Genomic DNA, 20,700 nt, shown 5'->3' on the forward strand with positions numbered 1-20,700 from the left:
TACAAATATCACCTGCAGGGGGTGTAGTGTGAGTGACATGACCTTGAACATTCTTTTTCCCATGAAGCTGTACATTTTCAGTTTGCACATTTTGGTTTATTATATTTTCGGTTTGAACATTTTGCCTGGGGAGAGAGTATTGCATTAGAGGAGTCATGTAATGAGCTTTGGCAGATTTTTCATGAAGTGGTTGTTTTGGTCTCACAACCTGTGGCTGGGAGGGAGGCTTTGTGGTTTCCATTGTTTCCTTTTTAGGTAGGTAGGTATGTATTTGCATTTGGGTTGAATGGGGTTGTTTCCTTTGGAGCAGCAGCTCCTTTTTGTCCCACTTGAAACTCTTGATGAGTTCCTTGGCCCATGGTTTCCAGTACATGGGCCTTTGCATTTGCTGCTTCCAGCTGAGTCTCCATTTCCAGTTGCTCCTTTTGCATTCTGAGTTGTTCCTGTTATGCTTCAATTTCATATTTTTGTGTAAGCCAGCCACCTGTTCCATGAGAGCAGCCTTTTCAGCCTGAGCTATGATGAGCAGATGAAGTTGAAGATAATTTTGATGGAGTGGATTTGTGTGTGGATTTTGATACATTTGATATACTGTCATGGGGTCCAATGTCATCAGAATGTACAGCACTCCACATTTCACTTTCAGCAGTGACCGGTGTTTGTGGCTCCTTTTCAACAGTGACATGTATTGGTAGTTCCTTCTGAATAATGACATGCATTTGCTGTTTCACCTCTGATAGCCACAGGTGTACATCCTGTACAAAACCTTCCAGAATATACATTTTTGGTTGAAACCATGAATTTTGCCTTGCAATTTCCTCCTCAGGTAATGGCAAAACCACCAATGATGAATGACTTTCCCTTGCTTCATCACACAGTTTGATTAATCTGAAGGTCACTGCAAATCAACAGCGAGACAAAATTAAACATATTACAAACATAAACAAACAGATAATACATATATTACAATATATTAAAAGCAGAAGTGATACTTAGGCGTCTTCCTTCTTGCGTGTATCATCATCAGATGTCCAGCTCAATGACGTGCAGCCACTCCCTCGTCTCAGGTCCCACATGGTCTGTACAGGACACAGAGGTGATTATGTGATAGGCAGTCTGCATAAGCATGCTGTGCAGTCTGTCAGGCCCAAACTGTAGGAGTAGTAGCGCAGCAAAATAAACTTTATCTTGAAAGAAAGAATAAGAAAGTCGGAAGATTACTATAGTCTAAAAACATAAACAAACAGATAATACATATATTAAAAACAGAAGTGATACTCAGGCATCTTCCTTCTTTCGTGTGTCATCATCAGATGTCCAGCTCAATGACGTGCAGCCACGCCCTCGTCTCAGGTCCCACATCAAAGAGACCGGCCTCCGATGGTGGCCTGTACAGGACACAGAGGTGATTATGTGATAGGCAGTCTGCATAAGCATACTGTGCAGTCTGTCAGGCCCAAACTGTGGGAGTAGTAGCGCGGCAAAATAAACTTTATCTTGAAAGAAAGAAGAAGAAACCCGGAAGATCTATAGTCTACTATAGTCAACACTAAATCGCGCACACATACACACTTTGGTAGGGGTTTGGATTGTGTCGTTACCTTGCCATGATGCAACTCGAAAGGTCACTGAAAATCAACAGAGAGACAAAATGAAACATATATTAAAAACATAAACAAACAGATAATACATATATTACAATATATTAAAAACTGAAGTGATACTCAGGCGTTTTCCTTCTTTCGTGTGTCATCATCAGATGTCCAGCTCAATGACGTGCAGCCACGCCCTCGTCTCAGGTCCCACATCAAAGAGACCGGCCTCCGATGGTGGCCTGTACAGGACACAGAGGTGATTATGTGATAGGCAGTCTGCATAAGCATACTGTGCAGTCTGTCAGGCCCAAACTGTGGGAGTAGTAGCACGGCAAAATAAACTTTATCTTGAAAGAAAGAAGAAGAAACCCGGAAGATCTATAGTCTACTATAGTCAACACTAAATCGCGCACACATACACACTTTGGTAGGGGTTTGGATTGTGTCGTTACCTTGCCATGATGTAACTCGAAAGGTCACTGAAAATCAACAGAGAGACAAAATGAAACATATATTAAAAACATAAACAAACAGATAATACATATATTACAATATATTAAAAACTGAAGTGATACTCAGGCGTTTTCCTTCTTTCGTGTGTCATCATCAGATGTCCAGCTCAATGACGTGCAGCCACGCCCTCGTCTCAGGTCCCACATCAAAGAGACCGGCCTCCGATGGTGGCCTGTACAGGACACAGAGGTGATGATGTGATAGGCAGTCTGCATAAGCATACTGTGCAGTCTGTCAGGCCCAAACTGTGGGAGTAGTAGCGCGGCAAAATAAACTTTATCTTGAAAGAAAGAAGAAGAAACCCGGAAGATCTATAGTCTACTATAGTCAACACTAAATCGCGCACACATACACACTTTGGTAGGGGTTTGGATTGTGTCGTTACCTTGCCATGATGTAACTCGAAAGGTCACTGAAAATCAACAGAGAGACAAAATGAAACATATATTAAAAACATAAACAAACAGATAATACATATATTACAATATATTAAAAACTGAAGTGATACTCAGGCGTTTTCCTTCTTTCGTGTGTCATCATCAGATGTCCAGCTCAATGACGTGCAGCCACGCCCTCGTCTCAGGTCCCACATCAAAGAGACCGGCCTCCGATGGTGGCCTGTACAGGACACAGAGGTGATTATGTGATAGGCAGTCTGCATAAGCATACTGCAGTCTGTCAGGCCCAAACTGTGGGAGGAATAGCGCGTCAAAATAAAGTTTATCTAGAAAAAAATAATAAAGTCGGAAGATTTTATTATTTCCGGACCACACAACAGCTAGGCACTCCAGTTCGCTGGTTGAGTAATTTCTCTCCGCTTTGTTTAGGCTTCTGCTAGCGAAAGCTAACACCTACAGCAGTGGCTTGAGTCCATTGTAAGTTGCCATGTAAGTTGTACTTCACTTCACTCTGACCCACTGGTGTTTTCTGCTCTCCATCGGCCAAGTATATGGGACCCTTAGTCCAAGGAGTCATGTCACCTTTTCCCCTTTCCTTCATTGCTGTCCATAGGCCCCGATTAAGCAGTGTGAAGGAGGAGCCAGTGTCCACAATCGCTCTCCCTTTCCAATGTCCTATCGCTACGGGCACCATCAATTGGAGTGATGGCTGCTTTGAGGTTTGTTTAAGTGGGTGAGATGCGGAAAGCTTCAGGGAAAATAATTGCACAGAAGTTACCGTGTTGGCACCAGCCTGGGGACCTTGTCCTGAAAAAGACTGATATCCCTTACTTTTCTTTCCATCATCCGCAAGGGGACGTGTAGCAGGAGCATGTGTGCCCTTGCAACGCCAACAGAACGGTGCTGGAGCTTTGGAAGAAGTGGTTGTATTCACAGTGACTGTGACTTTTACAGCATTATTCTGTCTTGTTTTTGGTGTTGTTGTCTGTACTCTCTGGTCATAAACACGCCGATTTTCCCTGTCTTTTGCCAGCTGTTGTCCAAGTCGAACCAACGCAATCCACCGTGTTCACTCCACTGCTTCGCAGCTTGCTTGTGCTGAGGCTGCCAACGTTGGCACAGAGACCTGTACATATAGGCAAAATGTCTAAGGCTTTCGTCTTCACCCTGTACTCGGGTTCGAACTCTCAGCCAATTCGTCCTCATAGACCAACACGCCCAGGTGTTGGTCTCCTGGCCTACTACATCCCACTAGTCTCTGGCAGTGCCATGAAACACATTCCTGAGTGTCACAATGAGTTCCTCATCCAACAGGGGCTGCATGGCGAGAAAGTCACGGCACTTTTCCAAATAACGCAATAGATCTGAGGTGTCCTCACGCTGTCCAAAGGTGGTTAATTGGAGTTTAATGGGAGATTTGCCCATAAATCCTCCTCGCAGGTCACCTTGTACGTTCTCCCGACGTGTACCTCCACCAGTGCGTAGCGTGGACTGCAGATGTTGATGCGCCTTACCAGATGGTGCAGTAGGTGGTATGACAGGAGAACTGGTTTGTAGTGTGGTTTGAACAGCAGTTCCAGCCACTGAAGTAGTGTTAATATTGTTAATATTTCTGTATTCATGGTCTCCAGATTTTTCAAGCATGTTGCTACTGATGATTGAGTGTGTTCCAAATTGTGTACAATAGGGGCAGAGCAGTATTTACAACCCTCAGAACTTCAGTATGGCGTTTCAATTTCCAGTTCATGCTCACTCATTGCAGTTGAATGTCCATCCGGTTCATTGATCTGATTTATTTCACTTATTGCAGGTGAATTTCCATCCGGTTCATTGATCTGATTTATTTCACTTACTGCAGGTGAATTTCCATCCGGTTCATGTATTTGAGGCTGGTTAGCTTGAGTTGACATTGTTTGAGGGTGGTGGTGGTGGTGATGATTTGTTTGAGGGTGGTGGGTTTGACACCAACACGGGTGCTGAGTTTCTATTTCATCAAAGACCCACAAGTTTCCATCAAACTTTTCCATTTTGAAATTGCAAATGTTCCCTTTTTGATTGCGTTTGAATAAATAAAATTGTTATTTCCCACTGAGCTTGTTTGCACAGTTTTGCTTGTTTGTTCCTTTGTTTGTTGAAAATGATCCGGTTTTGCACCTGTGAACTCAGTTGTTTTTGCTTGAGATTGAGGTCCTTTTAAACATCTGGGGTGCCACTTTTTATGTAACGGTTTAGCTTTGATATTACTGTTTGGGGTGCCAGTTAGGCCAAAGCCTAACACGAATTTAGTCCAGTCTGGACAAAAAAAAACACTTTTTTAAAAGCCAACCTTACACAGGATTTAAATGCACAATTAGTAGAACCAAATGAACCTTAAAACCTGAAACCAGGCATTGATTACCCACAAAAGAATACCTTCAACTCAATAAACAACAGAATGAATGAAATACACAGACACAAAAAACCTCAGTTTGACTTTGTATTGTAAAATATCCCCCAATCCAGTCCACAGTTTGTCCAATACCACGCAGTTTAGTGTCAGTTCACAGAGAGTCACTATTCACAACCCACTGTTCCTTCAAAACAGGTTATTCACAAATGTATTGAAACCTTGGTTAACCAAAATGAAATAAAGACAAAATAAAAATGCCCCACGACCTTTACCGTGGTGGCGAACGAATGAATGAGGCAACCAGCTGTATACCGTGTTTGTGTGAGAGGAGGGGGGGGGGGGGGGGTAGCTCCAGGAATCCACTCCACTTTTTCCGGTGTGCCTGTGTGTGTGTGTGCGGTTTGGATTGTGTAGTTACCTCGCCAGGATGCAACTCCAAAGGTCACTGCAAATCAACAAAATGAAACATATATTACAAAGATAAACAAACAGATATTACATAGATTACAAACAGAAGTGATACTCAGGCGTCCTCTTCTTTCGTGTGTCATCGTTAGACGTCCAGCTCAATGACGTGCAGCCACGACGTCCAGATCCAACCCTAGTCTCCCCCAGGGAGGAACCCCAAATTTTGGAAAGAAAGACTAGTGCTGTTATACCTTAAGATGAACTTAATGAAACAGGCATGATTAGTCAAACAGTGGTACAACTGTCTGCCACTGACTAGAAAAAAATCTTAACAATAATGCATTGCACCTGTGCTGACCTACTGAACCGGGGAATATACCATTTGGGTATATACCATAGGGAATACAAGTGTTGTGGAGAATATAATACCTTGTGAAAGCCATCATTTTGTTCTAATTTGAATTTGTAGTTATTTTACAGTAATTTAATAACATAATAATCAATGCTGTAGACATAGATCACATTCATGATTTTATTTTATGAAGCGCATGTCTTGTAACTATTCCATTTGGAAAATAGCAAGCAGCATATCCTTTTAATGCTTGCATGTATGATTGAAAATAATGCCATACCTTGCTATACCCAATTGACGCCCCTGATAGACCAGTAGTGGAAAAAGTACTCAAATGTTTTACTTAAGTAAAACAATCAATACTGCAATATAGAAATACGTAAGTAAAACCAGAATTCTAAATTGACTTGAGTAAAAGTAAAAAAGTAATGGCATAAAGTACCAAAGTATATGTACTTAAAGTACCAAAAGTAAAAGTACTCATGCAGAATGTCCCTTTTCAAGTTTTCAAATGCATACAAATCTTTTGAAAATAGTTATAGCCGATCTACAAGCTCATAATGCATCGCGATGCGACACATTGTGAGCTTGTAGATCTGCTATTTTCAAAAGATTTTTATACATTTTGAAAACTTGAAATGGGACATTTCTGCAAAATGAGTACTTTTACTTTTGGTACTTTAAGTACATTTTGATGCCAATACTTCTGTACTTTTAACTCGAGTACATTTTGAATTCCAGACTTTTACTTGCTTTACTTTTACTTCTGCTGCTGGGGCCTTTCAGTAGGCCTGTCATGAGCCTCTAGCTGAGGTTGGCTTGGGGGTCCTCTGGCTACTGAGAACCAGGCATCAACATCTTTAATGAATCCATCTTTATATTTATTGACCTTTGAGAACCAATCATTTTGCCTTTCTTGTTCATCATGTGGAATAAGAGGCATCAAAGAATCATGCAGTGCATTGGAATTTTCAGACAATTTCATCAAGTTGTGTGTAGCGGTCCCCACCGAAAGATATAAGACTTGAACTGATCATGAATTGATTACGATCCAAAGATCAACGTAAGAACTGGCAAGACAGTACAAAAACAAATAAAATACTCTGTTAGTTTCCCATACGTTGTGCAAGAACAACAGGTGGCTATCATAACACTAGCTCACTTAAGCTCCAAATGTAAATAATAGAACATTCAAACTGTACTGAAAGTGCTTTTTAACATGGCTTTGACGATCAGTCAGCATTACTGTAATTACTTTACAATGAATTAAGGCAGATGACTTCGACATCATCACTTATTCTAATAAGTGATGATTTTTTAGCAGTTGTTTTTAACTCATGAAACACTGTTTTTAACCTTTTTCAAGGGCTTATAATGACATGAAATAATGACGTGTTTTTTAACCATAATGTATGAAATACAGTCATATCAAATACCTTCCTTTGCTATGTACAATTCAAACCTTACATTTTCAACACACTTTACAGAAAGAGTAGCAAACTCAACTCTGGTTTAGTTTGTTCTTATTATCCATAGCACCACATTCCTTTGTTGCAGAAATACATTTCTTTCATTCAAAGTCCTTCAATATACCTTATGCTGAACAAGAGGTAAACAAATCAAGCAATGCATTTTTAGCAATGGTCCTGTCCTTGTATCACTACAAAACACCTGCTTAGCTGCTAAAGTAGCTAACAAAAGTTTGTAGCAACTCACCAATGTTATCAGAAAGGAACGCTTAGCCCTCTGGCAAGACTGAGATGATGGGCAAGGTGTGTGTGCTGTCTTGTGTGGCTTCCATATGTATTTAGATTAGTATTAATTTGTTTGGGCTCTGTGACTCTGTCACTCTCAGTGATCTCTCCTGCAGTGCAGCTGCAGTGCAGGTTGCCAGGTTGGTTCTGTGGGAATAGGGATTCACAGCAGAGAATGTGGCAGAGACAGAGAACGGGCGGGGCAAGTAGTAGAGGGGTGTCATGTGATTGGGGGAATTCATCTGTCAGTCTTCATATCCTTGGCTGGCTATGCGCTTGTAGATATGCTATCTTTGTCGTGAAAATATGTGCAAATTGTTGAATATATATTTATATATTTTTAAGTGAACATTTGTAACTCAAATCTTTGCTTCTGAGGGAGTCTACAAATTGTTTTAAAAAATGATGCTATATCAGTGGTTCTCAAACTTTTTCATGTCAAGGACCCCCAAAGTGATATGTATTTGAACACGGACGTAGGGGAGACCATGTTGTTCCAGGGACCCCCGCCTAGAAGCAAAGATTTGAGTTACAAATGTTTGCTTTAAAAGAATATACATATTCAATACATATATTTTTTTAATAGCAGTTCTACTTGAGCTCAGAATCATGGTCAGTGAGCTCAGTTCGGGGCTCTCCCCCAGGCTGGCAGAGGGAGAGTAGTGCCCAGGATTACAGCTTAGTCAATTGGCACTGGGTGAAAAAAATGGGATACAAAAATCGTGGGATAAAAAGAGAAAAGAAAGTGTATTTGAAACAAAACATTAAACAGATCACTAATAGGCTTACACACCTAATTAACACTCAGTGATGTTTGTCATTTTTTTATAATACTTTTCAATCTGTATTTCATGAACCGATAACAAACCAAGCTAACCGTATAAACTCAACACAATATTAGTCCGGCCGTTTCGAGCAAAAATCGTACACTTTACGATAAAAGCATGACATTTGGCACACCGTTAGGGCATGCCATAAGGAACATTTTTTGGCTATAGGGCCATCGCAGTTTTGTCCTGTGGTAACTATGGCAGCCATTTCCCAAAATGGCCGCCACCTGCTGTCATTTTACCAATAACTCAGGTGCTAGACCACCTAGGATCTTGATTCTGGTGACTAATCCTACATTTTCAAGGATGAGGAATACAGTGGTACTATTTACAACATGCTACTACCTAACTACATATATCTGGCATTCAGTTAATTAGATAATTGTAAACCCCTCAAAATATGTAATGATGTAGTACAGTAGCCTACATGTTTTCAAACTGACACGTGAGAGTCAAGAATGCAGTACTTCACTGTTTTCACTCTTTTATTAGTAGTAGTATTGCATAATTATTTTAAATGGACTATAAGACACAACAAAGACAGAGTACTCATGAGTCATAGCCTAATGGCATATAGACCAATTATTTGTTTACCAACATTGAGACTGGACGCACAGGTGAATGTTTCACGCAATCAATTCTCAACCTGTTGTTTTGGGGTGCGTTGGTTTCAGCACACCCCAACCCCCTCTTGTGTGTTGGCTAGTGAGGTGCGTCCTAGCGAGACCTGATAGAATGGGTTTCATTGCGCACATACTGGTTCCGCACATAATGGTTCTTAGCAGTGTGACGTCGTCTGTTAAGGGGTCTATTCAATAAAGCCAGATAATCTACACAATGTTAGTTGCACAGTCCACCACAGTAGCAAAGGGTAGTACACTGAAGTGCTGCCTTAACACATCTGCATTGTCCACTGCATCCCTTTTTGCAACCACAGCGGAAGAGTTCCCGACAGGCCAGGCTCGCTTCTGTGTGGTCCAGTGCACTTCCCATCCTCCTGTCAAAATTAGAATCAGATTTATTGTCAGATCACAGGTTTACAAGTGTAAAGAAGTGGATTAAATTATTTGCATTCACCTGTCTCCTTCCTCTTCCACCCCCATTCACCTGGGGATGGGAGTTCAGGGGCTGCAACCATCGCCTGTCCCCAGCAGTGGCCAGCTTGGTAGGCTGCCCTCTTAGTATGTTGAATCAGTGCAGCTCGTGTTGGGGGGAGTCCATCAATTGTTCTGCTCTTCTAGGTGAATAGCTGCTTCCGTGCCTGATTCACTGATGCCTGGCCGCTAGTATGGTCATAGAGCAATACCACAAATGGTCAGTATCATTATCATGGTCAGTATCATGGTCAGTATAATGGTCTCATGGTCAGTACCAAGGTCAGTACTGTGGTCAAATGCATTAATCTGTGGGGCTATTTGCCCTTGTTTAAGGAGAATTAAGGAGTCAAGGCATTTCTTCTCCTCAGTTGATTTTATTAAGGAGAGAAGATAATTACTTACATGGTTACACAGGACAGGTCATGGCAGCTTTCAGCAGGAAAAGAGAGAGAACTCAGCTCAGAGTGGATATTTATACCCAGTGTCTATGCACATGCATGCTGTTCCTATAGGTTTGTGCATGTGGTGTGTGTGCTCTGAACCAGATGTCTAAACAGTGTGTATCCTATGTGTGTGTGTGCATGTATGGATGTACTTCAGTGTGCACGTAGGTATGTGTGTTACATCCTCTTGTTTGTGTATGTGTGTGTGTGTGTGTGTGTGTGTGTGTGTGTGTGTGTCCATTGTGCAGAAGAGCAACACCCCAAGATCCTAGAGGTCAGCTAAGGTCAGATGCCCTCTGGGAAGCATCCTTTGAACTGGACATCTAGTGTTCTCTGGAATGTGCTGTAGACCACTCAATATCAGCCTCATGTCTCTGTGTGTGTGTGTTCAGATTGGCTCTATAAGCCATAAATGTGTATCAATATTTACCACATTCCCCCCTACGGAGGGCCCAAAAGGTCCTTCGTAAACAAGGGTACAATGAAGAAAATCAAACACAAGTAAGAAAACCATACTTCAAAAACATACTCCTCAAAAAGACAGAACTCATCACATCACAACATCTCATTGGCCCCCCTTGATAGACAAAGTACTGTGACACAATCAGACCAACATAAAACAGGCATTAAGATTACACAGTATTGTCATAAGGTGATTCACATTCAATTTCAAAATAAAACTAGACAAACTGTTTCACAAATCATGCAAGAATATCAGTATTTAGAAACGTGTCGGCTTACGATCACTGCGTAGCCATGGATCACATGACGCTCGTCTGACGATAACCGGCAACACTGGAACTTATTTCCCAATAAAACAAGCTTAAAAAAAAAACAACTCAGAAAATCTTATTCACAGAAAATACATAGGATGCTCACGTCGCATCGAAATGCATTCCCCTTCCAATCAGTGTGCAGGTCTCTCTGTTCCTTAAACTCTGGGAAAAAATGTTAAACATATTCACAACATCACAATGAACCATGTGCTCTCTAGGGACTTTCTACCCTTTCTAGTCACCATGTCCATATGTACTCAACAACAAAAATAAAAACTCCACATTTAATACAAGAGACCAGAGAGTGAAAAATAATCCTTCACAACACTGCAATAAAACGGCAGCCAAACACTCCGCAGTTTAAATCACCATTATCACAAACATATAACCAACATACATTCAACAAAACACTAGTTGATACAGCTTCGTCGTCACTCACTTACAGAACAATAGATCTGCTGGTTTGTGTGTAAAAACTCTCCCCAATCTTCAAATTTAGGACATGTAAGATAATACATCTGTTTGTACTTTAAATCTCTGTTTTCCAAGGCCAAGAGCTTCCGAACCTCTGTCGGACCCGCTCAATTGAAATGTTAAAATGCCAGAGGTTAGGCCATAAAAACAAATAATCTTCACATTCGTGGCAAATACCTCGTTGACTCTTTTTATTACACATGTCAACTTTCCTCTAATACTCCTCATGTCAATTTAGTCAACTAAATATCAACAAACATACAGTGGGTGACCATTGACTTTGTCGCTTTTCATAAGAGTATCACTTCACTCATTTGCCTCACCCGCTTTGCAGTAAATTTAAGTTCCAAATACTACCACAAGGTGCCGCTTTGGAGTCACTTTTTTTGTGACAGACAGACAGACAGACAGACAGACAGACAGACAGACAGACAGACAGACAGACAGACAGCCAGACAGACAGACAGACAGACAGACAGACAGACAGACAGACAGATAGATTTTTTTGATGTTTTTTTTTCTCGCATCAATTTCTGTATAGTAGGATTCTACCTCTTCCCTCTGTTAATGAAATAGTCCAGTTAGTGTAGCGGTTAAAACTGATGGCCGGCGATTTTACGACCCGGGTTCGAATCCCACGCTATAAGCATACTGACCTGCTATTTTTACTTTTACTTCTACTCCACTACATCTCAGAGGAAAATATTGTACTTTTACTCCACTACCATTATTTGAACGCTTTAGTTACTAGTTACTTTGCAGATATAAATCATTACATTATAAAACATACATTATTTGCCCTATTTCACATAGTCTATTTGAAAATGGCCGATCTACAAGCTCACAACGCATTGCGAGCTTGTAGATCAGCTATTTTGAAACATTTATTTGCCAATACTTTTGTACTTTTACTTTGATTGAACTCAAGTAACATTTTGAGTTCATGACCGTAACAGACGACCGTCATGTGATCCATGGCCAACAGCGAGGCGTTTGTTTTCATTCTTATAAGACCGCGTGGCTCATTTATATGCACGTGAAAGTAACTAAGCGGAAAGTAACTAAGTACATTTACTCCATGTCCACTTGTTGCTGACGGTGGTAGTGTAGGAGCAGCGCTGTAAAAGCCCCAAGCGTCATCGGTGCAGGAAAGATGCGTATTTGGTTGTACACACGGAGACGCAAGGGTGGCGTTTTCAGTCGGAATTCAAATCATGATGCAACACTTTGTGAGCTTGTAGATCGGCTATTTTCGCTACTTTTATGGGGCACTGTTGTACAACAAAGTAGAATTCATTTGTGAAGAAAGAAAAACCCATTAACAGTTGAAAATAGCCTACACCAGAGGTTTTCAACCAGTGGTCCGGGGACCACCAGTGGTCCTTGAGGGGGTTCCAGGGGGTCCCCAGCCAAATTAATAGTTAGCAACCAAATTGACCCTTATGTGTCTGTAACTCTTAATGTACAAATGGAACCAAATGGACCCGTCAGGGTCCATTTGGTTCCATTTGTACACTCTCAGAGTTAAATGAACACTGATGATGATGATACAGTGTAGATTGGGACGCCCAAGAAATCTAAATGGTTGAGTCCCTGGCATATCTTTTCAAATGGGGGTCCCTGGGCTAATATGTGTCAATTTGGGGGTCCTTGATGGGAATAAGGTTGAAAACCACTGGCCTACACCATTTCTGCCCATCCCTCTAACTTCATGTAGGCGCATTAAAAATATCAAAATTGGCCGCTCTGAATTTGTATCTGAACAAATACTTTGATAGAAGAGATAGGCCTACAGAGGTACTGTAGGGGGGAGGGGGAACCTGATAGCAGAGTTCCTCACTTGGCTTATTTGGAATAGGCTGCATGTCATTAACATAACCGGTTTGGCAAGAGACTGGGCCAGTGTTGTAGGCTAGTGCTAATTTTGGAAGTGGGGGAGCAAGGTTCTTGAGCAGATTGGAGGTTTTTTTTTGTTACTTTATTTCGGTTTTAGGGTTAAGCTCTGATCCACCCGTCCCCCCCTCCCACGAAAGCCCCCCGACCCCCCGCACGCAACCACTCCGCCGCGCTGCGCCAGGCCGCGCTGCGCTAAAACGCACTGTCTGTGCCTGTGGTGGCCTACTGAAAGCTAATAACATAGTAGTATGACAAGGGTGCAATTATATTCAATGATATTCAATTGTTTTGTGGAAAACACATGGCTCATCATGCTTAATTAAAGAGAGACTCACTTGCCTTTTCTTAGTGCTTTTCATTGTTTGGACAGAAGAAATTGTAAACATTTAGCCAATATTCGATCATCATTAAATAACAGACAGTGAACTGGTAAACTGGTGACAGCATGTCATGGATAGCACATTAATTCTTAAACAATATTGAGGAGGAAATAAGTATAAACGAGGAAATAAAATAAAACAAACCAAAAAGACGCCAATAACCCCTGTCTTATAAAAACTGCCAAAGTGGGTCGGGGTTATCTGACATGACAGGCTGTGCCACTTTGGTTTTTGTGCTTTCTGCCGTGCGATGTGCTCGCAGCCAAGTCTTGACAATAAGGCTCTGGATTCCAGGACCTGAGCGGAGGTCCATGCTGTCTAATAAACATCAGAGCCGACACACGTTCTGTATGCAGTCGCGAACGGAGTGATGTTATTATGAGGTTCAATGTTCATCAAACTAAAGCCGCACACGCATTCTGCCGAGCTGCATGGAATGAGCATATTACAGTTAATAAGGGGTACAAGTGCAGCTGGTACCCTTCTCCCTCCACATTCTATGTAGGCCTAGGCATAGTCCCTAAAAGCATTCACTGAAGATTTTTCGAAATCTCACCTGCACAACCCAATATTATGCTGTTGTTACAAATGTAATGCAGTAAACATGAACGTAGCGTTAACCGTGGTGATGTGTTGGATAATATTCACCCGCAGCTGGTTTTAACGAGACAGCAGCGTATATGAAAATGCTTCACAGATGATCCGATCATCTTTATTTTTAAATTGATGATGAAAGCCGCACACGCAAAATGGGGGTCCCCAATATGGTTATTTTGGGGGGTCATGGCCTGAAAAAGATTGAGAACCCCTACTTTGATGCATCTCTCTCTCTCTCTCTCTCTCTCTCTCTGTCTCTCTCTCTCTCCCAAAAATAGACTAAAATGTTAGAAAATAGAGTTGCATCGCGACTCTTTGTGGGCTTGTAGATCAGATTTTTTTGCCTATTTAATAGCCACGCTGAAATTGCATCTGAACAAATAGCCTGCCTTGATAGACCCCCCCCCGCTCAAAGAAAGAGACAGACACACGGCATAAGTGCACACACAGAAAGCACAGAACGTATGACCCCAGTATATATTAAATATATATATATATATATATATATATATATATATATATATATAGTGCCACTGAACCACCACCACAGAAATACAATTTGTCAATTCAAATGAGCTATTGGCAAGAGAAAAAAATACGTTTATTTTCCCGTCTCGTTTTATCAATTAAGACGTTAAAATTAAACTAATGTTAAGCTCAGCATCATGCTATCTAACTTTATTTGCTTAATATTTTGCTTAATATAAATGTCACATCTTGTACTGTAAGCAACAGACAGGATCTTTCTCTGTCTTTCTAGGAAAAACAGTGCCTAAAAACCCCAAAACAAACAATTTTGCTATTCAAATGAGCTATTGGCATGATAAAACGTTTACATTTTCCAAAGCAAGTGTCAAAACATAATACAAAAGTGTAAAGTAATGTATGTACAGTTTGGAGAGGATATACAGTATACTAGTAACAAATATATTCTTGCTGTCTGCTGTGGGCTGTAGGCAGCTGTAGGCAGTAGACCGCTGCTGCCCCTAGTGGCACAGAGTGGAAATCATACATGCCCTGCATGAAACGCATGAGAAGAATGAAAAAAAACGACAAAGTCAATGGTCACCCACTGTATAACATCAACAAACAACCTGTTGAAAAGACAGACAAACATTGAAACATGTTAAACCTTCCATCCAGTCCACAAACACAAAGTCCAGTCACACGGAGCAGAGATGGATCCTGTGGCATAGGCAAAGAATGGGTGGGGGCCATCTGTGCCCCTCAGTGCTGAGTGCTGTTCCCTGGTTGCATCCTTGCTGCAGCTGTCTGTGCAGCTAGCAAGCCAACATGCTGCTGTCCTCTGTCCATACTACTCTGAAGTTTTCCTGTAACCCTCTTTTTACTTCTTTTCTTCCATGTCGTCACAGGGGTTGATGCTGTGAGGTTCCATCGTAGATCTGTTGAAGATCAGGTCTTGTCAATTTTCCATAGCCTGCTCCTCTGGTGCATCTGTGTAGGAAGATGGTCTGCATCTGGTCCGGATGAGCTTTCAAAAAAATGTTCTTCCCAAAAGAAAATCACAGCTTGTACTCCTCTTCTCAAGTTCTTCTCGTGTGGAACGGTCACAGACACTCCAGTGTCCAGCACTGTAGTCTAAAAAAGACCAAACCATTTACACGTCCTGGCTGGTTCGCCAAATGTAGTAAAAGTTGCATAGAAGAAGTTGAAAGGTCCAGACCAGTAATGTTCCTCAAGTCGATTTATTGGACAAAACAGAGTACAGAGCACCAGAGCACATGTCAGCCTTGCTGCTACATGGTGTGGCCGGAACAGAACAGAGCAAGAAGAAGAAGGGCAAGGAGGGAAGGGACAAGAAGGGACGGTTTCTTTGTCCACACAGTATTTATAGGCAGACTTCACATGTGTGTGTATGTACTTGCATACATTGGATGTGCACGGAGCTAGGTGTGTGTGCTACATCTCCTCTGTGTGTGTGTGTGTGTGTGTGTGTGTGTGTGTGTGTGTGTGTGTGTGTGTGTGTGTGTGTGTGTGTGTGTGTGTGTGTGTGTGTGTCCATTGTGCAGAAGAGCAACACCCCAAGATCCTAGAGGTCAGCTAAGGTCAGATGCCCTCTGGGAAGCATCCTTTGAACTGGACTAGTGTTCTCTGGAATGTGCTGTAGACCACTCAATATCAGCCTCATGTTTCTGTGTGTGTGTGTTCAGATTGGCTCTATAAGTCCATAAATGTGTATCAATATTTACCACAGTACCATGATCAGTATCATGGTCAGTATCAAGGTCAGTATCATGGTCAGTACCATGGTCAGTATCAGTACCATGGTCAGTATCATGGTCAGTATCATGGTCGGTATCATGACCAGTATCATGGCCAGTATCATGGTTAATTATGGTCAGTACCATGGTCAGTATCAGCACCATGGTCAGTATCAGTATCATGGTCCATACCATGGTCAGTATCATGGTCAGTACCATGGTCAGTATCATGGTCAGTTTCATGGTCACCATGATACTGACCATGATATTGATATGATACTGACCATAATTAACCATGATACTGGCCATGATACTGGCCATGATACCGACCATGATACTGACCATGATTCTGACATTAAACTGACCATGATACTGACCATGAAACTGACATTCTACAGACCATGATAAGTACATGATATTGACATTATACCGACCATGATACTGACCATCATACTTGCCAGGAAAAAACAATTTGAGCCGTTATTGTCTCCGCCAGGTTGAAAGGCATGGCGAGAGAGTATGTTTTACCCCTGTCCGTCCGTCCGTCCGTCCGTGTGTCTGTCTGTGAACAGCTAATCTCTGGCACCGTTAGCCCGGTTTATTACTGTAAATGGTCAGTATCAGTACCATGGTCAGTACCATGGTCAGTATCATGGTCGGTATCATGACCAGTATCATGGCCAGTATCATGGTTAATTATGGTCACACACCTGTGGATTATTATACCAGGAAAAATGACTTGGACTTATGAGGAATCATACCAGCGGAAAAAAAAACCTTCAGGTGTACAGTTTGTGACAAAAGCTTTAGTCAAAATGCTAATCTTAAAAAACACATGTTGATACACACAGGAGAAAGGGTTTTAAATGTACTCTTTGTGGCAAAAGCTTTAGTCAAAATGCTAAAGATTACTTTTTGTTGCTCTCCTTCATGGAGCTACTTGCGGATTATACCAGGGTCAGTCCACCCTTAGGTGAACACGCACTGACCCTGCACCTTAATCCCCATGTATAATGCACAAACTTTTTTTGATTTTTCATTATTGCGCTCTTTTTCTCTCTAAGCACCTTAGCGTCTATAAGTATATCATGCACAGTATACATATATTGCTGCTATGCTCAGGCACCTTAGTTTGTCTCTTATCTCAGGTACTTTGTAAATATGTAGATAACTTGTTTTTGGCCTTCTATTGTTCTCTGTTGATCTCCTTCCCACTTAACCCCCTACCCCTCTTCTTTTTCTCTCTCCCCACTCTTCTTTCTACGGAATTTAACGTTGCGATGGGAGTGTTGTACAAAAACGAATTTCACCCACTTGTTTACCTTCTGATTCTGTCAGTACCATGGTCAGTATCAGTACCATGGTCAGTATCAGTATCATGGTCCATACCATGGTCAGTATCAGGGTCAGTATCAGTACCATGGTCAGTACCAGTATCATGGTCAGTATCATGGTCACCATGATACTGACCATGATATTGATATGATACTGACCATAATTAACCATGATACTGGCCATGATACCGGCCATGATACCGACCATGATACTGACATTAAACTGACCATGATACTGACCATGAAACTGACATTCTACAGACCATGATACGTACATGATATTGACATTATACCGACCATGATACTGACCATCATACTTGCCAGGAAACAACAATTTGAGCCGTTATTGTCTTCGCCAGGCCGAAAGGCATGGCGAGAGAGTATGTTTTACCCCTGTCCGTCCGTCCGTCTGTGTGTCTGTCTGTGAACAGCTAATCTCTGGCACCGTTAGCCCGGTTTATTACTGTAAATGTATTACATTATGAGCAGTTATTACATTATGAGTTGCTACAGCAACTCATAATGTAATAACGGCTCATAATGTAATAAACTAAATGTAATAAAAGCTCATAATGTAATAAACTAAATGTAATAAAAGCTCATAATGTAATAATGAGCTCATAATGTAATAAAATCGTGAGCCCATAATGTAATAATGTGTTACATTATGAATCTTGCGTAGCCACTCATAATGTAATAACACTGCATAATGTAACCAGAAAAAGTGCTCCTCGGGGCACAGGTCTCCGCCAGGTCAGGGAGGTTATTGTGGCCTCCTGGTGGCGCTATAATAGGCCAATGTGAAAAGGGTCTATTTCTTCTTAGGCCTTTCAATCGGACACTGTATTCATGATTTGAGGCATTTTGTTCAAAACGAACCAATCCTGCAAACTTTGGAAGCCAATCTTAGCCAATCAGGATAGAATATAAAAAATCGAGAGAGACCCGTGTTGATCACATGACTATATAGATACTGTGTACCGATTTGCATGAGGTTTGGACAAAATCTGTAGGAGTGATATCCAAAAATGTGTTTTGCACAAATCGGCCTCCTGGTGGCGCTATAACAGGACAATCTGAACATTTTGGGGCAGATGTTCGGGTTTGGCATCCAGGGAGTGTGTTTGCACAGTTTTGCAGCGGCCGGGCTAACAGACACACGGACAGACACACGGACGGACGGACACACGGACGGACAGGGGTGACCATGATTAATATGATGTAACACTTCACTTTTCTCAACAATATGAGACATTACTACATTATGAACTTTTATTACATTATAAGCGGCCACGTGAGATTTATAATGTAACACATTATTACTGTAGTAACTGAGTAGTACCACTGTGATATGCCTGCCACCTCCCGCTTGTGGAGGAGGCAGGAGGAACCCCTAAACCTTATACTGTTCAACTTCCCTTAAACAGGAACAATTATTTTACTAGAGGCAGTTTGTGGAAAAATATAACTTTATTACCATAAAATTACAAAACACATCACTGTCTATTACAAACTAGGACAACAATTAAGGTATTTAAGGCAAGGTATTTAGTATTAAAATGGCAATCTAACAGTTACCTCTCACATTATAAGGAAGGGCGGGTGCACACAGTGAATACCAAAATAACTAGGGGAAAAGAAAAGGGGACAGGCCTCAAAGAAATTATGCAATATAAATACAAAACTCAAATACAAAACATGCAGTGCCAGGTTATATGAATACACACCAATAAAACCAAAGGGGTCCCCAGTGCAGTCCCAAGCTGAGAGGAGAGCCGTGTGCAGCAGGGCGGACCCGGCCTTGAACAGGGTTACATGAATTAAACTGTAACAGAACAGAGGAGAGAAACAGTTAAAATATGCCAATATGGATAAATGTTAAAACCTATGCCTACAGTGTACCTTGGCTAGATGGCTCAAACAAACAAAACAAAAAGAGTAAATTAACAGTGGAAAACAGTGGCCGGTGTGGTCCCTTTAAGGAGACAAACAAAACGCATTAGTTGCCAGCCCTAGTATCACACTATAAAACATTATATTCAAATCATTAAAAGAACAAAACAGCTTAAAACCTACTTTGTGTTGCAGTAATGGTGCACACAATGCAAGGCCAAGGCGAGGGGGCAACCTCAACACCAGAGCTGCTGTATAAAAGACAGTGATGTTACAAACTAAAATACACTAAAATCCACAAAGAGGCAATGCATAAAATGTATACTGCTTTACCCGTGTCTCCAGGTAGGGCAGATAGAACAGACACCACCAGGAGGTCACTTCATTTGTAAAACTGAAATAATAAATAAATGCATTAAAATAAGATAATAAAACACAATGCTGTTGGCTAAATTAAAGTGCTAAAGAGAATGGGAAGCCTCCATGTGCTCAACAGAAAATAGGCAACCAAACAAACAAAAGCCAGTAGTAACATGTGCTCAAACAATAAGCTAAACATTAGCATGAGCTACAACAAACAAAAGGGTCGCACAAAGTAGCAGATCTACAAGGTTCAGTTTTTGGCCTACCATGTGTTCTCCTTCTCCCTGCATGAACCATGCTGCCTACAGCAGAGACAAATGGCTCTCTACTGGGAGGAGCTGGCTTTTATACTTCCTGGTCATATGACCAGGTCAGGTGCAGTGGGTGCACCAGTCACCTAGATTCCCACATTACATTATAGAAAAATCTGTTATTACGTTATGCGCTAATTCTTTTATTACATTATGAGCTGATTATTACATTATGAGTTTTTATTACATTTAAATTATTACATTATGAACCATTATTACATTATGAGCCGTTATTACATTATGAGTTGCTACAAGTGTCACCACCGAAACGGAAAAAAAATTACTAAGTCCAGAGCTCGATGAATGTTAGGGACCAAAAAAAAAGTCACTACCAATCAACTTTAAATTGCCTGAAACGTACTCCTAACAGGTTTTTGGGGGAACATTTTTTTTTTCGTTTCGGTAGTGACACCATTGTGTCACTACCGAAACGGAAAAAAAATGACTAAGTCCAGAGCTCGATGAATGTTAGGGACCAAAAAAAAAGTCACTACCAATCAACTTTAAATTGCCTGAAACGTACTCCTAACAGGTTTTTGGGGGAACATTTTTTTTTTCGTTTCGGTAGTGACACCATTGTGTCACTACCGAAACGGAAAAAAAATGACTAAGTCCAGAGCTCGATGAATGTTAGGGACCAAAAAAAAAGTCACTACCAATCAACTTTAAATTGCC

At 41.2% G+C, this 20,700-nt stretch overlaps 1 long non-coding RNA gene across 2 annotated transcripts; it reads right to left on the minus strand.

Annotated features, from left to right (window-relative positions):
- Positions 1-9,130: 9,130 nt before the first annotated feature.
- Positions 9,131-20,016, minus strand: LOC311063935. Of its 2 annotated transcripts, XR_014602657.1 has the most exons (4): positions 19,981-20,016; positions 19,186-19,745; positions 9,317-9,522; positions 9,131-9,236 (listed from the first exon to the last, which is right to left on the minus strand). It is a non-coding gene; the product is annotated as an uncharacterized lncRNA (long non-coding RNA). The 2 variants fall into 2 exon arrangements; XR_014602658.1 differs by having other exon boundaries at positions 19,186-20,010.
- Between the last annotated feature and the right edge of the window lie 684 nt (positions 20,017-20,700).

Source organism: Gymnoscopelus microlampas, assembly GCF_963454915.1.
Source record: "Gymnoscopelus microlampas genome assembly, chromosome: 16".
Classification (NCBI taxonomy): Eukaryota; Metazoa; Chordata; class Actinopteri; order Myctophiformes; family Myctophidae; genus Gymnoscopelus; species Gymnoscopelus microlampas.